The 17,329-nt window shown below is 35.1% G+C and overlaps 1 long non-coding RNA gene across 2 annotated transcripts in view; it reads left to right on the top strand.

Annotated features, from left to right (window-relative positions):
- LOC110361215 (uncharacterized) overlaps positions 1–17,329 on the top strand; it is a 122,155-nt gene that overhangs the window by 72,940 nt on the left and 31,886 nt on the right. The gene's annotated exons all lie outside the window — the stretch shown is intronic.

The following is a 17,329-nucleotide window of genomic DNA, read 5'->3' as shown; positions in this document are numbered from 1 at the left end:
CAAGTCAAGGGCAGGTAATGCAGTGTCAAGGTTTAAAGAAGGTTTAAATGCAGAAATAAAGACTGTGGTGAAGGCAGGGGCAACAGGTGAAGTATAACCAACTGATTCAGGCAAATGAGCTTTAGAATGAAAGTTGCGATTAAATAAATGGCAATGTTGCCTATTTTGGTAGTCTGAAGCTTTTAGTAATGTGTTCATATTGCCTATGTGTAATAAAAGGAAGAACTGAAAAAAATGAAAAGGTTTTAAAAATACATGTTTTGTTAAACTTTAATATATTTTATAGTTTATCTAGCAGACAAATTCACACACTTATAATTAATATATGAAATAGAAGACTATAGGTAGTCATACTTTAGAAACTGAATGAAGTATTTAATATTTTTACTTATATTTATTTTTTTATGTTTAAATATTTTATATATCATTCATATATTGCAAAATCTTTGGTTTATCTGCCTGTTTGCTTTGAATCATTCTGGCTTTCATCCTAATTAATTTCTAGGAAAACAATGTGTCTGTAATATTGATAAAGAGGTCACAGCAGAAATCCCTTAGTGGGCTCTCACTTCCCCTGGCTTTCAGAGGTTTTTATTGTGGCCTCTTTCACAAATAAAGTTGCAAATAAATTACTAAGACAGTCAACCTAATCAGACAGCAGTGTTTTAGAATATGCATCACGCTTGCTTTTTAACCAACTGAGAAGTGCTGAACTCTGGTGTTTTGTTTTTTCTTTTTTAGATAATTTTCTAATGAGTGCATTGCACAGAACAGATAATGACACAAGTAAGGTGGATTAGAAGTAAAACATATTTTTAAATGCATCTAATAAATGACTCACAAAAATATTAAACCACAGATGTCAAATTACTCTGACTACAGTATCAGATAGTTTCTGGCAAAATTTTCCACTCAGTGGGTGCTCCATATTCCATGGTATACTGAGTACTGCTGGTGAATACAAATTAAGTCCACCCTCAGTTTCCATCTTTGCCCCCCAAAAGCCCATCAAAGGATGTGCAGCCAGTAAAATGAAAAACAAATACATTTAGAATAAATATTCTCAAGCAGGAAAGTGTAGCTCAAGTGAGTTGCTTGTGGGACTAAGGCTTATTATTTCTCTAAAATTTTATTTACAAAGTTCTTCACATTAATGGGAACTCTTTCCAACTCAGTTTTTAAAACCAAATATTCAGATTCTCAGCTGATGTAAACTAATTTGACTGGATTACACCAGTTAAAAGCATCAGAGAAATTGGCCAGAATGAATTATCACCTTATACAAATAGGGAGCCTTGCCGTATCTTTTTTCCTTGGTTTGGGGTCCTTGACACTTTCAGCCACAGTGATATACAAGCATAGACACTGATACAGTGCACGTTACTCCCCAGCAGGATTGTGACACTTCATTAATAATGCCAGCCAACACTACTCTCAGGGTCAGTCACCCTCCAGCTGTCTAATCTCCAAGACCAAATTACTGTAAAAATACATGAAAACCCCATCTAGCTAGTTCATGAAAACTCAGAAGCTTATAATTTGTCAAAAAGTGATCTTTCTTGCTCAGACTCTCATTCTCTCTCTTTTATTACATCATCTGTTGATTTTGATCCCCAAGTGTTGCAGATCTGCCTTTTTGACAGAGCACAGTCTTCTGAAACTTCTGAAGTTTTCAGAGTCTGAACTTCTGTGGACATTTTCTTAAGTTTCAGCTATTTAAAGCTTGGTGTTAAATTTTATAATGTAGATCCCAAACTCCAAGCTTCTAGGAATTTTCTGAGAAAGAAAAAGGAAGGTAAAACAGTAATTCACTTACAGTCTACCCCTATCAGGAAAGGAAATAAAAGCAAGATAAACAGTTTTATTTATTTTTCTAAAGGAGGTTGCTAATAAAACAAGTTAATACTGCAGTACTGTAAAAAATTAGAAAATACTAGGTCTATATTATCTTTAAGTAAACCCTACGACTGCTTTTGTAAAATATTGGTGGAAAAGCTAAGGGTCTCTGAACCAAATCAAACCCCAAAAAGTTAGCTTTGCATTTTCTGCTTGTTTCATGAAAGATTTACATTTTCTAAACAAGAATACTGTTACTTAAAGCACAGGACAGTAAGCCCACCTAGTGCAGTCAGTAATCTTACCTTCTATCGAGATTCTCTGACATAAGCTTGCCTCTAAATTTCATATATGTTTGTATTAGCATTTCTGGGTTGGTTTACCAGTTTTTCACTTAGTTATTTTCAGTTTCATTTTATTTTGTTTTGCTGATCTATACATTTGATTTAATTACATTATTTGGTGTGTAAAACAGAGAAATAAAACATCCTGGTAAATCTGATACTGGTACGCTTCCTTTGTGACCACAAGCAAGACATTTAGTTGTCCTCATTTACTAATTTGTGAGATGAAAAAATAAAAGATTCTCTATTTAAGGACATTTTCATAAATGATATGTATGAGTATTTGTGAAGTCTTTAGAGTGTATGCTGATGAATGATGTATAAATAAGACACAACTCCTATTGTAAATTAAACACCAGTTGAAAGGTAGGAAATGAAGAAAGGTTAGGTTTAGTAATCCACAGTGGTTTCCCAGCAGTGTCATCTGCAACATTTCTGTCAAAAAATCTGAGTACAGAGAGGTAGATCCCTTTGACACCCCACAACAAGGTATTGATTCTGAGGCTGCTCTGGCTCATCTCAAGAGCTCTTTTTTTATTCCTGCTTCTCCTGAGCTGAGATCTCCTAATCCTACATAATACAGCACTTCCCAAAGGAAATGTCCTGGATGGCTGATCTTGCCTCCCTGTCCTCAAAATCCTAAACCACCCAAGTACTTCATTCATAACCTTTCAAGTGTGTCCACTCTTTTCTGCTCCAAGTAGTATCTCAGTTTTGCCACCACAATAGGCTCCCTCTCAAATCCCCAACACTCTGGATTTTGTCACATTTCTCTTCTGCCCTTGCCTACACATTACCGCCATGCCACCCTATCTATATTCCCAGCCTTGAAGTTTCTGTGTTCATGAATCCTATCTTTCTTTGCCCTCCAGGTCCTGTAAATGATATAGAAAACTCCCCCACTATTTTACATGATTTAAAAATGCTCCAGAGTTTTGTAACTACTGCTGCTGCTCTCCCACTGATCATAGAAGCTTGTGTTTGTTCCCCATCTTCTTTCTCCCTACTTGGACAGGAACATAGACTTTTCACTGCTGTGGGAGAGATTTAGCATAACAAGGCACTTGGCAAAATCCACTTGGATACAACCAATAGCATGGAAAAAAATTCAAGAATAAAAGCATAAAAAATATATGTGACAGTCTCATCCAAAAATCTGTGTTAGTTGTTCTTTTTTTAACTTATTCTTAAATGACCTGGAGAAGAAAACAAAACTTGCAATTTTCCCAGTTGGACAAATGTGAAGCTGATAGTATAGACTTGCAGAAACATTTGAAAATGCAATGCAAGTAGCTGATGGAACAGCAGATGAAATTCAGTGTTGATAAGTGCAAGGTAATCAGCCTGAGGAAAAAATGACTGAAAGTTAGCTCTCACTTCTCATGAAAGTGATTCTGAAGCTACTGTTGACAGTTCTCTGAAAAATTTAACTTGATGTTCAGCATCAGAGAGGCAAATTATATATTAAAAAAAAAAAAATTAAAAAAGAAAAAAAAAAGAAAAAAGTGAAAAAAAAAACAAACTAGAAAGATTATTTATTCCTGTTCAAAGTATGGTTCACAATTTCTTTCAATGTTATGTGCAGTTCTTTTGACCTGTGTTTTAATCCAAAAAAGATGCTAAGGGAAGAAGAGATTTCTACAAGCAAAAGTACTTCCTACTTTGGTGCATGGGGATGTTAGCTGTACTAAGCATTTCAACTTACACAAAACGGGCTATGTCCAGGAGACTTTGGCAGAGACAGTTAAATAATGAATGAAGGGAGGAGGTGAATAGTGATTATTCACTATTTTTTGTTATCCATATAATAGGTAATACCTAATGAAATTACCAATCAACTGATTAACTGGCTTAAGAAAAAACACAGAAGTATTTTTGTGTATAACTAACTATGATTATATGATATAGGACTATAATAAACATGGTGGCTCGGGTACACATTTAGCTTGGCAAAATTTAGTAATTGACTGGTTTTGGAATGATATCTGAGGGATTATTTATGCAGTACATAACTTTTATTTTTTTTTTTATATGATTTAATTAAACATCTGCCATTAGGCAGTGTCAGAAAAATTTACAGAATTTAAAAATACTCCAGGGTCTTGTGACTGCTGCTGCTCTTCTACTGATCACAGAAATAATACATTAACTTTAAAAAGAAAGAAAGAAAAAAAAAATTAGAAAGATTATTTATTCTTATTTAATGTTGAATGGTTGACATAATGCCACTTGACAGATCCAGTGTAGAAAACACTATAAATTAGACATGAAGATCTATGGAAATTATTAATTTACTATGCATTTTTGATTGTGATTGCCAGGTATACTGATATTAAGCACATATATATTTTTGTTTGTTTGTTTGTTTTCTTTCCCTGACATCATGTAACTTACAACACACTTGTTTTGCTACTGCTTACAACTGGAACCCAGGTTTCCAGTCAGTTTATATTTTCCAGGATCAAACTGTGCAAGAAAACCTAAGTATTTCAAAGAAAGAAGCATAATTATTAAAATTCTTGATGCTTGACACATTTTCCTCAGCCAAAAAAATTGAGAAATTCCATCAAAAAAGGAAAAATCCCTTACTGTTTAAGCATAAAATATCATACTTTGTGAAAAAGATCGTATGTGCCAGCACCACCTAGTGTGACCAAACTGATACCAGAATGGCATAGATGTTAAAGGTGAACTATGAATCAGATTTATAGGGTAAAATGTTTTTAATGGATGGTCCCTTGAGTAAAATATAATGTTTTATAAAATGATCGTGAGGCTGTCAGCTCAAGAAAGTAAAGAAGATAAAATTCTGTTGTCTACAGTCAAAGAACTAAAAAAGAAAACAAATTAACTAAGTAAAGGCAAAACCAAAGGAAACAAACTAAAATTCTTATGCTGCTTCATAACTAGACCATTCACTGTAATTCTTCTAGAAAGTAAGAAAATATTATATTTGTTTTAATTTTAATTATCATAAAAGAAGAAAGAAAGATGATTCCTGAAAAAGATTCATTTTTTAAACTACAGACACTGATCTTCTACAAATGCAATTGAGTTTAATTTAGAAACTATAATGTTGTGTTGTGAATGGTAAAGTTCATAGGTAAGTATAGAGCTGATATGAAACATCAAAGCAATAACTCTGTGTTACAATGCACAAAACAGCCAGAACAAAATAGGTAATGGCAATTGATAAATCAAAGATGGGGACCATGGATTTGCATCAGGTTTTCTCCTTTGCCTAAGATCACAAATGCTTGGTTTCACAGGCAAAGTACTGTTTCCATTAAAATTAACATCTCTTTCAAATTACACCAACAGACATGGAATTAAGCCTCAGGTTTGAAGGTGTAAGTCAGAGACGGAATATGTTTGTTGCTTCTGTTGTGTAGTTTCACAACTGACCTTTACGTATTTCTCTATGACTATGCTAATATAAATAGAATTGAGTGATATAAATGCATATAAATATATTATAGATATAAGTAAATGTGAAGGATTATCCAGCCAGAGGCTAATAAGAGTGCTGTATTATCATGATGTCAAAAGAATATGTTTTTCACAGCTAATGTATTTATTTCAGTGTTTTCTTGTATAACTTTGCTAGAATTGCTGTATCTAGAAACTGACATCCTAACAAGGAAAGATCACTGCAAACATATGCATACTCTGCAATTTTGCATATCAAAATAAAAATGGCTTTCTATGCAATCTTTTTTCTCCAAGACAAACATAAAATATATTTTCCTCATGTAGTTTTTTTCTCCTCCTACATCTCAAGGACCAAATTAAGCTGAAACTTGAATTTTTCTGATTTATTTAGGAAATTTCTTCATGTAAGGGAAAATTTGAAAAAAAAAAAAAAAGAAAAAGAAAAAGAAGAAAAATAGGAGAGTGCACACAAGAGAGAGAGATAGAGGAAGAAAGCAGGTCTTTGAACCAAGTAAAATTGATAGATTTCAGAGATAGCTATAGTTTATGCCATGTGGCTGTTAAGAAAGCAGTAGGGATTTACAGAATTGGAGGAAGAAGAAAAGGATATCATAGATCACTCAAGTTCAGTGACCTATATAATCTACTTAAGAGTTTGATTAGTATTCTTCTGTGTCTGGACACTGGGCATGAAGGAAAGCAATGTGTTCTTAAACTTTCATGTGACAGCACTCCCATTGTTGTCTCTTTTTACTTAATGACATGGAGGCAATTGTGATAAGACTAAATGGGCAGAGCACTGATAAGCTTAAGTGAACTCCCCATCTATGAATCCCTGGTATTCTCCTTGTCTGCTGGATTTCTATAGCAACAACCAAAGGGCAACAGCACATTGAGAAAAAAGTAGTGAAATATTTCCCTGCAGTATAATTTGTTCTTATCTTAACTCTAGTTATTTTTCAAAGATTACTCTTGTATCATTGGAGGACTGTGTTTGCTTGTTTGCTGTGTTTGCTTGAGAGAGGTGAAAATGTTTAAGAGTAAAAAAAGTTATGCCTAAATTCCTGGTGTAACATACACTCCAGAACATTAATATCTGTATTCAATGCATATATATTTTTAAATGCATGCATACTCCCTACACATATCTTCTGTCTTGCTACTTATTTATTTTAATGCCCTCAGATATTAACTGAGCTAAGTTCAAAGGATTAAATTAAATAATTTTTCTCCAATTTTCTTATGGCTTTACTCTTAGAAGTACTTGGTATTATGTGTTATAAAAATATATTCTTAGAATGTGATTTTAATGTAACCTCTATAAACAAGTTATAAAAGAGAGAAAACTGTTTTATGGAGCCTGGAAAATGTGAAACTTAATTTCAGAAATGCATATGCTAATAAGTTTCACTATATTATCTTAACATAGTGATCTCTACTGTCTCAGACTATGTTTTTTAAATATGCATACTATTACTGATTTTATTTTGCTCATTTCATACTATAGAGTTCATTGCATGTTACAAGTTGCATCAATGCTTATTTGCCATTAACACTGAAGCTGTTAAGCATGCTGTGCTTTAAACTTATTTCACATTATTTACTCCATAAATAATGTAAAGAGGAGTTCAAGGTCATAGGCGAAACATAGTTTGATACTAGCATTGCATATGCAATACTAATAGCTATATATCATGCATTCATGTAATGATCATTATAACACTGATGCTGAAGCATTTTACCACAAAGAAGATGCTATAATTATTTGAATGTCTTTCCAACAATTTTTGCTTTTCCTAAAGCTTATTATAAAGCCTTCATTTTCTTGTCTATATATATTTTAATTAAGAGCAAGGAAGACGATTGTAAAAGTTGTGCCATAATGTGTTCATGTTACCATCTGATTTGAACAGAATTTTAGTTTCTGTATCCATATCAGAAAGCTATAGTGAATTAACTGTGAAATGCTTGAAATGAATCTGATACAACTTTAAATGGTTCTTACAGCTTTTTTAACATAAATTTGTATGAGTTTATACTAAATTGATTATTAAAAAAGGGAATAGCATGTATTTTATCCCTGAATAACAGCTTATGTTCATCAGGTTTCAGTAAATCAGTAACATGATTTCCTTGATTACACTTTGGGACAGAACTTCAAAAATCAAGAGAAAACATTCAGATGGAAGAGAGATTTGAAGTTATTTTGTTACATTTTATGGTGGATATTTTTAATCCATTACATCCACTGAAGATTTATTTCACTACTGAAGAATTTTAATTTTCCCTTCCCTCCAAATACCTGCCAAAATTGCTAGATAATTCATTGATGGCTACTGGACTTGACACACATCACAAATTTTAGACTAGTGGTCCCAAATAAATTAGGTCAACACCACAGTAATCCAAAATGAAAATACTGTCACACTTCAATAGGGAAAACTGAATTACTTCTTTAATTAGTTATCATAAATCTTAATGAGTATAAGGTCTAGTTACTTTGAATTCTGCTCTACATGTAAAGAAGGCTCTTTATTACACCCAGCACTTTTTCAGTATATCTATATTCTGCTGTGTGAATTCATAGAAAGTCAATGAAATTGACTTCAGCTGGTATATAATATTTCCTTTCATTTCAGTAGACCTTCATAGGTATGGGTAGTATTTGCCAGAGAAGGCAGAAGAGACATTATCAAAGCACATCCTAAGCCCTCTGGTCTTCCATTGTTTGGAAAGCAACATAAACTCCTGTCTTATGCTGAAACAATGTCAACATAAAATCCAGACCAGCTCTGTGTCTCAGCAAAGCAGTTATCTACTAGCTTTTATGGGATATTTTTCAATATTCATGTTAGAAGCAGCAAAACTGTTTGCAGTGTCATGGTTACTTAAACATATAAAGAAAAATGGCAGAAGATGCAACAGAAATAGTAGAATTCCAAGTTCTCAAAGAATCATTATAGGAATAAAGGAAGAACAGTTCAAACAAATAACTATGAAACATAGCAATACTACTTCCCTTGCTGAATATTTGACCAGGGATTCTTACAAAAGGACTCAGTTATATGTATGTCTGGGACAGGACAGATGATCTGGAGAAATCCCTGCAGTAGAAGGTGTTTCCACGTGTGGTGAGTTGATCTTGTCCAGATTCCAGGTGTCTACCAAGCCACTCTACCATTCCTGCTCCTCAGCTGGACAGGGGGAAGAAAATATGACAAAAGGCTCATCAGATGAGATAGAGAGAGGGGGATCACTCAGCAATTACCACCACAGACAAAAAAGACTTCACTTGAGGAAATTAATTGATTTATTGCCAATCAGAAGTCAGGACAGGATAATGAGAAGTAAAAAGAAATCTTAAAACAGCTTCCCTCCACCTCTTGCTTCTTCCCAGGCTCGACTTCATTGCCAAATTCTTTACCTCCTCCCTGCGACCAGTGCAGGGGGATGGCGAATGGGACCTGTGGTCAGTTCATCACATCTTGTCTTTGCTGCACCTTCCTTCTCACACTCCTCACCTGCTCCAGCATGGGATACCATGCATAGGAGACAGTCTTCCACAAACTTTTCCAACGTGGGTCCTTCCCACAGGGTCCAGTCCTTCAAAAGTGAGCAGCTTCAGCATGGGTCCCCCACAGGGTCGAAGTTCCTGCCAGAAGACCTGTGCCAAGGCAGACTCCTCTCCATGAGGCCACAGGTTGTACCAGGAACCTGATCCACTGCAGGCTTCTCACAGGGTCTCAGCCTACTTTAGATGCATCCACCTGCTCCACTGTGGACCTCCATGGGCTGCAGGAAGACAGAGTGCTTCACCATCATCTTCACCATGGGCTACAGGGGAGTCTCTGCTCCAATGCCTGGAGGATCTCCATCCTCTTCTTTTTTTGCTGAACTTGGTGTCTGCATAATTGTTTTTCACTCATATTCTCATACTTCTCTCCTGGCTGCTGTAGAGTGACAGGATTTTCCCCCATTTTTAAACATATTATCACAGAGACACTACCACCATTGCTGATGGGCTCAGCTTTGGCCAGTGGCAAGTCCATCCTGGAGCTGGCTGGCACTGACTCTATCAGACATGGGGGAAGCTCTGACATCTTCTCACAGAAACCACCCTTTTAGCTCCCCACTAGGTACCAAAACCTTGCCATGCAAACACAATACACCATTTGAGTTCTCTTATATACTGAAAATGTGGAGACATAACCAATGCTGAGTAGATCAGCAATGTTGGTACCTGCAGGAAAAGACGAAGTGAGGTACTATCTGCTAAAATGAAACACTTCTGAAATAACTATCCAGTATATCTTTTGCATATCTTAGGTAGATAAGTTGATAATACCAGTGGCGATCATATTTTTAACAATTGTCAAAAACAGTTCTAAATGGCTAAGGAACTATAGCTGCACTTCCACAGTTATCATAGCAGCACATTTTATTTTTTTTTTTTACTTTACACAGTCACCAAGGGCTTGATTTATGTCCTACTCTCCTTGTGAGATCTAACAGGTTAGATTCCATCACAGGGCTAGGATTCATATTGTATGATTTTCTGTTCTCTTTTTACTGTTTCTAGGTCAAATGGTATTATAGGTTTTTTATGTCTAAATAGTCTGGATAAATAACTCAGCATAGACATTCAACTTTTAGGTAGGTATACTTAAGTTTCCTGACTTCTGCATCTGAAACTTGAAGAATGTTAATGTAACTTAACTGAGCCAAAATTTTTGTCATATCCAAGAATTTGAAGGAGACAGTCAGCCGCTATTGCACTAGATTGATTATAAGAAAAAAAAAAAAATGTTAGTTGTAAGTCTAAAGGGACAAAAAGAGGTTAATCGTGACACAGGAGAAATTAACATACTCAAGTCCCTAAATAGAAACATGCTATTAATAGTTTTCCTCAGCAATATAATATAGAAAGCAAAGACGAATCACATAAAACATAGAATTAAGAATCCTTGCCTTGAAGAAAATAGGAGTCATGAAGAATTTTTGGAAATGACGAAATACAGTGCAACTGAAGCAACAGGAGTTTGAAACAGAAACTGTGTCGTATTTTATCTTTCCAGACAACAAGAATTTGTGAAAATGAATACTTTGTGCTCTTTGTTTTTCAGAAGGTTACATAAAACAAGATTAGGGTATTGCTTAACTCAAAGAAAAAAAGAGAAACAATAAAGAAAATGTCCAGTTCTGCATTGTGATGTCATCATAGAAGCACAAATCCCCCAATCAGTATGATATTTGATGACATGTGTCTAGTTTGCCTTCCCTCTTCAAGGTGAGAAATTGTGAAGGGCAGATGCAGTGAGACTGACCATTATCTTAAAGCTGCAGTAATTCAGGGGAAAGTCATAAAGATAATTTAAAAATTGTAAAGAAAATAGTTAATGATCATCACAGAAGAAATGGTATACATAGGAAATGGGAGAGTGAGGTTGTTTTGTATCTGTGTGTGTATTTGAATAAATCAGAATTAAGATGAAGAAGAAGAATTCATTGATTTGTGAGACAATGGAAATTTTCACCCTATACAGAAGTTAAATTATGTTACTTAAAGGATCTTAAACTTCAGGTAGCCAGAACTGCTAGTGTATGGGACAGTTCCTCTGGAACTTATTTCAAATATCCTGGAAGGTCAGCAGAACTATGTAAAGGATTATTAAAAAGGAAGTTACTATTCTAGCTGCTCACCTTTCAATGGTAAAGAAAATTTTGTCTATCTTTGGCTATGACAAACTGCAAGATGACAATGGGAACATAAGTTGGGTCTGGAAAACATATTAAAACAGAGTTTCATCTAAATGGAGTTGCCACAATCAGTTCTGAAGAACTAAAGAAGTCTGTTATCAACATATGAGAGTCTGCATATTACAAAGTGGATGACATTTCCTTCACATGGTGAAAAATCTGACTTGTAGCATGCTCCAGTATAAAGAGAAATAAAAGCAGGTGCAATGGGAGAACGTAGGTGCTAGACCCAAAAGATTTCAAAGCCTGTCAGAAATATCTTGGGGATCAACACTAATGCCTTTATAATAAAGAAAGAAGAATTGAAGTGGGTTGGTAATAGCAAGATACGTATTGGAATCAGTAGTTACAGTCACCCAAATTACTGCCCTGTGTTCTTTCAATGCACAAGATACTGCAGATTAGGCTGGTGATGAAATCTGGGTTTGGAGAAATCTTAGTCACATTTTCCCAGAGGGCAGCAAGCAGAGGCTTCTGTATAAATTTTGAAGAACAAGGAAAAAGGACCACATCTTGGCATCTACCCAACCTCCACCAGGGACAGGCAGCAGGGCCTGGGCATTCAGAGTAAGCAAAAGGAGAAAGGTTTGGCTGTGCTGTCTGAAAGACCTTGCCCCATGATGCCCAGGTGATGGGAGAGGAAAGAAAAAATAGCCTTTTATTCCTGAGGTTTCTTCTGCATAATGCTTTGAATTGGAGTGCAGGGAAGTGAGTGTGGAGCCTTTTACCTGCAAGAAAGAAATCAATGAACAGTTTCATAAATGTTTCCATGTGATGTCTTCCCCCTGGAGTTTTCAGAGAACAGCTTTTTGGAAAAAAACACTACAGATCTCGCTGATCTTAAAAAGCATCTTGTAAATCTCTTATTTGCAGGAAATTCAGAAAAAAATGCCAAGGCTCTATCAGCATTTGCAGTTTAATACTGATAAATTTGTGTCTGGAATACGGAAAAGAGGTCTATGTAATATTGTTCAAATCAGTTAGGTCAGTCACTCAAAATAATACCACTATTTTAGACATCAGTGAATTAAAAAAAAAAAATTATGTTAATCTTCTGTGTTAAGTATATCAGTTTGGAACCATAAACATATTAACCCGGGTTTGTTGGTGAAGCATTCTTTGGCAAGTGTGTTGGACTACCCAGTTTCTTTCCTTTTCTTACATGATGTGTTCAAAAATATATCACAGAAGTATATTTTTCCACTGCTGTGAAGGAAATGAAAGGAAAGGATATAAGAAGAAGATAGGACAGACTGCAGTGATCAGGCAAAAGGCTTGGTCAGACAAGTGTACTGACCAGCCACAATTTATACACAACCAGATCCTTTTATATCCCATTCTGTCTGTTCCACTTTTGTTCCTCCCTGCTCCCCCCTCCCCTGCACATTGTCTCATCAGTTGGCACAGTCCCACCAATGACCCTCCAACATGCCGAAACCTCAGGCCTGCATCCTTACCAGTTTGAAAGTCATGGTTTGCCTGCAGTTTAATGATCCGCAAGATCAATTTGTACACTTCAATTAGCATGACTGACAAATGTTTTTCTTGTCTTTGTCTCCATTATGTTTTTCTGTCAGGTCTATGCGTTCAAATATTTTGTTTATGTTTTTCCCCTTTTCCTTGATGTCACATTTGACAAGGTTGTCAATCAGGTAATCTTACTGAAGTAAACATTCCCACATTCGGCACTCTCTTATAAATTAGTTTGGCCAGGTTTGGTTCTCATCACTCCCTCCCTTATGATTTCCCAGTCAGATTTGTGTCTCTCTATCTTCTTGTGTATGGTTTTCCTCCTTTCTTGTTATTCCTTTTTGCACTGAAAGTGACCAGACACCCTTGAAGGAGCAGAGGCTCTCTCCTTCCACATACCCTTACATATTGCCACATCTTCTGACACTACATCTTTTGCCACATCTCTTCCATCTTCCTTCTGGCAGCTCCCTTGTGGTCCAGCCCTGTGTCTTCGAAAAACCCCTTAGTATTCTATATGCTTGTTAGTCCCGGTCAGCAATCTGCAGTCTTATGAAACAAATCAATTAGTCAAAATCTCTTTTTTTGTATCTCTACAGTCAGGGCACAGTTGCCTGGCTTAAATAGTGTAGATTCCTTCATCCAACATTCCTCCAATATTCTCCATCCCAGGATTCCTCATTCTGCCTGTGTCCTGCCCTTTTTCTTATGTCCTTATCTTCACTCTATTGCCTTTGCTAGTCTTTTGATCAGAATGGGAATTCAAAATAAATAAAACAAGATGAATAATAAAGCAAGCAGATGAAAAAACTAAGAAAAAGGTGAGACATTTGAAGGTGACTTCTAAGTCTGTGAGTTACAGACAACTTTCACAAAGGCAGAAGCTGCTGTCATTTCTAGATCAGATTTGCCTACCACCTGACTATTACCTATTAACTTACTGACTATTGGTGCAATAATAAATGTAAAAAAAAACATAAGGTAGCTTGTTTGGTCTGACCTTTTAAACCAGACTTTGTCTTAGCTATATTTGATCTTACGTTTAATCTTACACTAACTGAAGAAACTATTTCATTCATTCTTGTCTAAATAAAGTAAAATAAAGCAGAACAGTTATTTAGGAAGTAAAAACAGGTGAAATTGAAGGAGTTGGATTCATGGCTGTATTCCAGCTAGTGCTGATTCAAGGGATCCATGAACACTTGCATCACATCAATATAAAAATGAATGCTATGATTCTGAAATATCACTTATCTTTTATTCTTTTTTTATTATTGGATTTTATAGGTTTAAATGTGCATTATATTTTGAATTTTCTCATTAACCAAAATAATTTAAAGTAGTGAATATAGCAGATGTATTACATATACACATAAATATGGAAATATACAATACACCATGTTACACTGAATGATCAAATATGATAATTTTTTGAGATATTTCTTCTTCCTTTAATTTATTTTGGAAGATAACAAACTAAAGCTTCCTCCAAAATAAAACCATCATTAAACTATGAACGACTTTGTTGATTACAAGTAATAACAAATGCTGAATTCAGTCAATTATGTCTGCAAATTACATGAGTTTTTCATTATAACATTTTTCCACTTATATTCCACCTCATTTTAAAAATAAATTATTGCATAAACTAGCAATACACAAATATATGTATTTTCTTTTAGATGGTTGTATAACAGAATCATGGAATTACTCAAGATGGAAAGGACTTCAGGAGATCACCTAGTCCAAGCGCATGCCCAGCACTGAATTCAGAGCAGGTCTTTCAGATCTTTGTCCAGTTCAGTCTTGAAACCTTCAGTCTCTAACTGTAACTTCAATGATGTATAAGCTTTGCTTCAAATGGAGCATAACAGTCATGTATTCCTACTGCTGTACACTATTAGGAATAAAAGAAGACGCAGACAACTGTTGGCTTGTAGAAGACTCAGCCCCACTCAGTTATGGGCACCCTTAGAAACACTTAATACTCTAACCTGAAATCAAAGTAGATGTCTGACTTACAGTGATCTTATTTCATACATCTATATTGCTAAATGAAGAATGTAGAGTGAACGGACTCTCGTGCAGTATCCCTAATAATTAACCTTGATTACTTGTTAGACAGCTCCCTAACTCAGATTGCTTCTAAAGAACTCAATCCTTGAGAAGTTTGGCATAGAAAGGACTGTCTCTTAGCAGTACAGAAATAAGTCTAACTTTCATCATAAGGTCCCAGTGACCAGTCACTGGTTATATATATTTTTAAAAAAGTTTAGGAGTAGACATTAACTTCACACACACACATGATACAATCATAAAACCATAGAATACCTTAAGTTTGGAAGGGTCCCACAAGGATCATCTAGTCCAGCCCCCTGCTCTTCACAGCACTACCTAAAACTAGACCATATAACTATGAGTTTTGCTCAGGTGCTACTTGAACTCTGACAGGCTTGGTGATGTGACCACTTCCCTGGGGAGCCTGTTCCAGTGACCAACCACCCTCTCAGTGATGAAACTTATCCTCATGTCCAATCTGAACTTCTTCTGATGCAGCTTCATTCTATTTCCTTGTGTCCCACCACTGGTCACCGAAGAGATAATCACCTCCCCCTCCACTGCCTCCCTTGAGGAAGCTGTAGACTATGATGAGGTCACCCCTCAGCCTTCTCCAAGCTGAGCAAGCCAAGTGACCTCAGCTGTTCCTCATAAGTCTTGCCCTTGAGACCTTTCACCATCTTGGTCACCCTCCTCTGGACACACTCTAATAGTTTGATGACGTTCTTATACTGAGGCACTGAAAACTGCACACAGTACTTGAGGTGCAGTGACACCAGTGGCAGAGTAGACTGGGACAATCACCTCCCTTGACCAGCCAGAGATGCTGTGCTTCATGCACCCCAGGACATGGCTGACCCTTTTGGCTGTGAGGACACACTGTTGAGTTGTATTTGATTTGCTGTCATCCTAAACCCCCAAACCTAAGCCCCCAACCTAAACCCCCCTGCTCTCCAGCTTCTCATCCCCTAATTTGTATGTATTTCTATAGAACTGAGTATTTGTTAGAGACATATGTGGCTTATCTGTAAAACTGAATTTTTGGGGAACTCAGATGATGGATATACAATCATATGTACAGCTATAGTTACTGCAAATGCATGTAATCATGGACTTCATCTATCTTATACAGAAATTAAAGAAAACATTTCATTATTAAATTAAATTAATTAAATTAATTAAATTAATTAAATAAAATAAATTAAAATAATTAAATAAATAAATTTCATTATTAAATTAAAGAAAACTTGCATTCAATGTTTAATGTGAAAGATTTAAAAAAATATTTCTTTGTATTTTTCCTCTCCGAGTTTTCATATAATTTGAACCAGACAAATAGACACTGGATGCAGCAGTTCAATTACTATATTCTTTATTCAGTGCAACTACATTATTTAGTTAAATAAAAATAAAAATTAAATTGAAATTGCAATCTGAGTATACTGTAATGCAGGAAGTTATCAGTAGTATTGGCTTTGTGCTACAATTGTGCTGCATTTCATCTAAAATTCACACAGAAATATAATTAAATGAGTATTAGTAATTTACTTTAGTTTTATGTTAATTATATTTTATTGGAAACACAATAAACAGGAAAATCACAATTAAGTCAGCATTTTATTTGGAAGTCTAATGACAACTCCCTAGAGTTTAGCTTTTTTTTAAATTATTTTCCAAATGAAAAACAAAAAGTTAGTTAATGTATACAAGGACATGCTTGAGATCTCTGTTTATGATTGCAATATCTTCATGTCTTGTTACCTGAAAATTATTTGTAAAATAAGTTGCTCCTCAGTGTAATATCAAAATATGACATAAAAAGATATTAAAATTGTCGTTGGTGTATCTTCATCTTTATGGAAAGTACTTCTGTCATCATTCACTGTTAGAAATGCTTCACTTTTGGTGGTGAGCATCAAGAAAGTTTTTTTCTATATAAATTTAGTAATATATAAAATCTGCAATTTTAAGTTGGGCACAAGAGAGTGCACATAAGTACACATACTGAAACTATGTTTCTCATTTATCATCAGCACAATATTCAGGTAATTTTACAGTTATGAATCCAACTTAAATAGACATCATGCTGGATATTATGGTAAAAAATGTTTGTTTAAGCTAAACTTAAAAAAGTATATATCCTCATATTTAAAACCAGAACTGGCTAAATTAAAATGTATGTTTGATGCCAGAGGGTGAAGATTATAGAACTTTTAAAGTGTTATAAGGTATTCCTATTACAGCACAACCAGCTAAAAAAAAAAATCTGTGGAACAATGCATGTAATAATTGAACAGGTGTAGTTACGAGGGAACAGCATACTTGTTATACTTAATAGTGATTCAATATAACAAGAAAGATTGTATAACTGTTCAGGAATACCTCAAGTGGTCTTCATCATGTACTGAGGTGAGGAACAAGCAATCTTCAAA

The sequence above is a fragment of the Columba livia genome, chromosome 1 (genome assembly GCF_036013475.1).
Source record: "Columba livia isolate bColLiv1 breed racing homer chromosome 1, bColLiv1.pat.W.v2, whole genome shotgun sequence".
NCBI classification, from domain to species: Eukaryota; Metazoa; Chordata; class Aves; order Columbiformes; family Columbidae; genus Columba; species Columba livia.
This window is presented reverse-complemented; position numbering and strand designations above follow the sequence as displayed.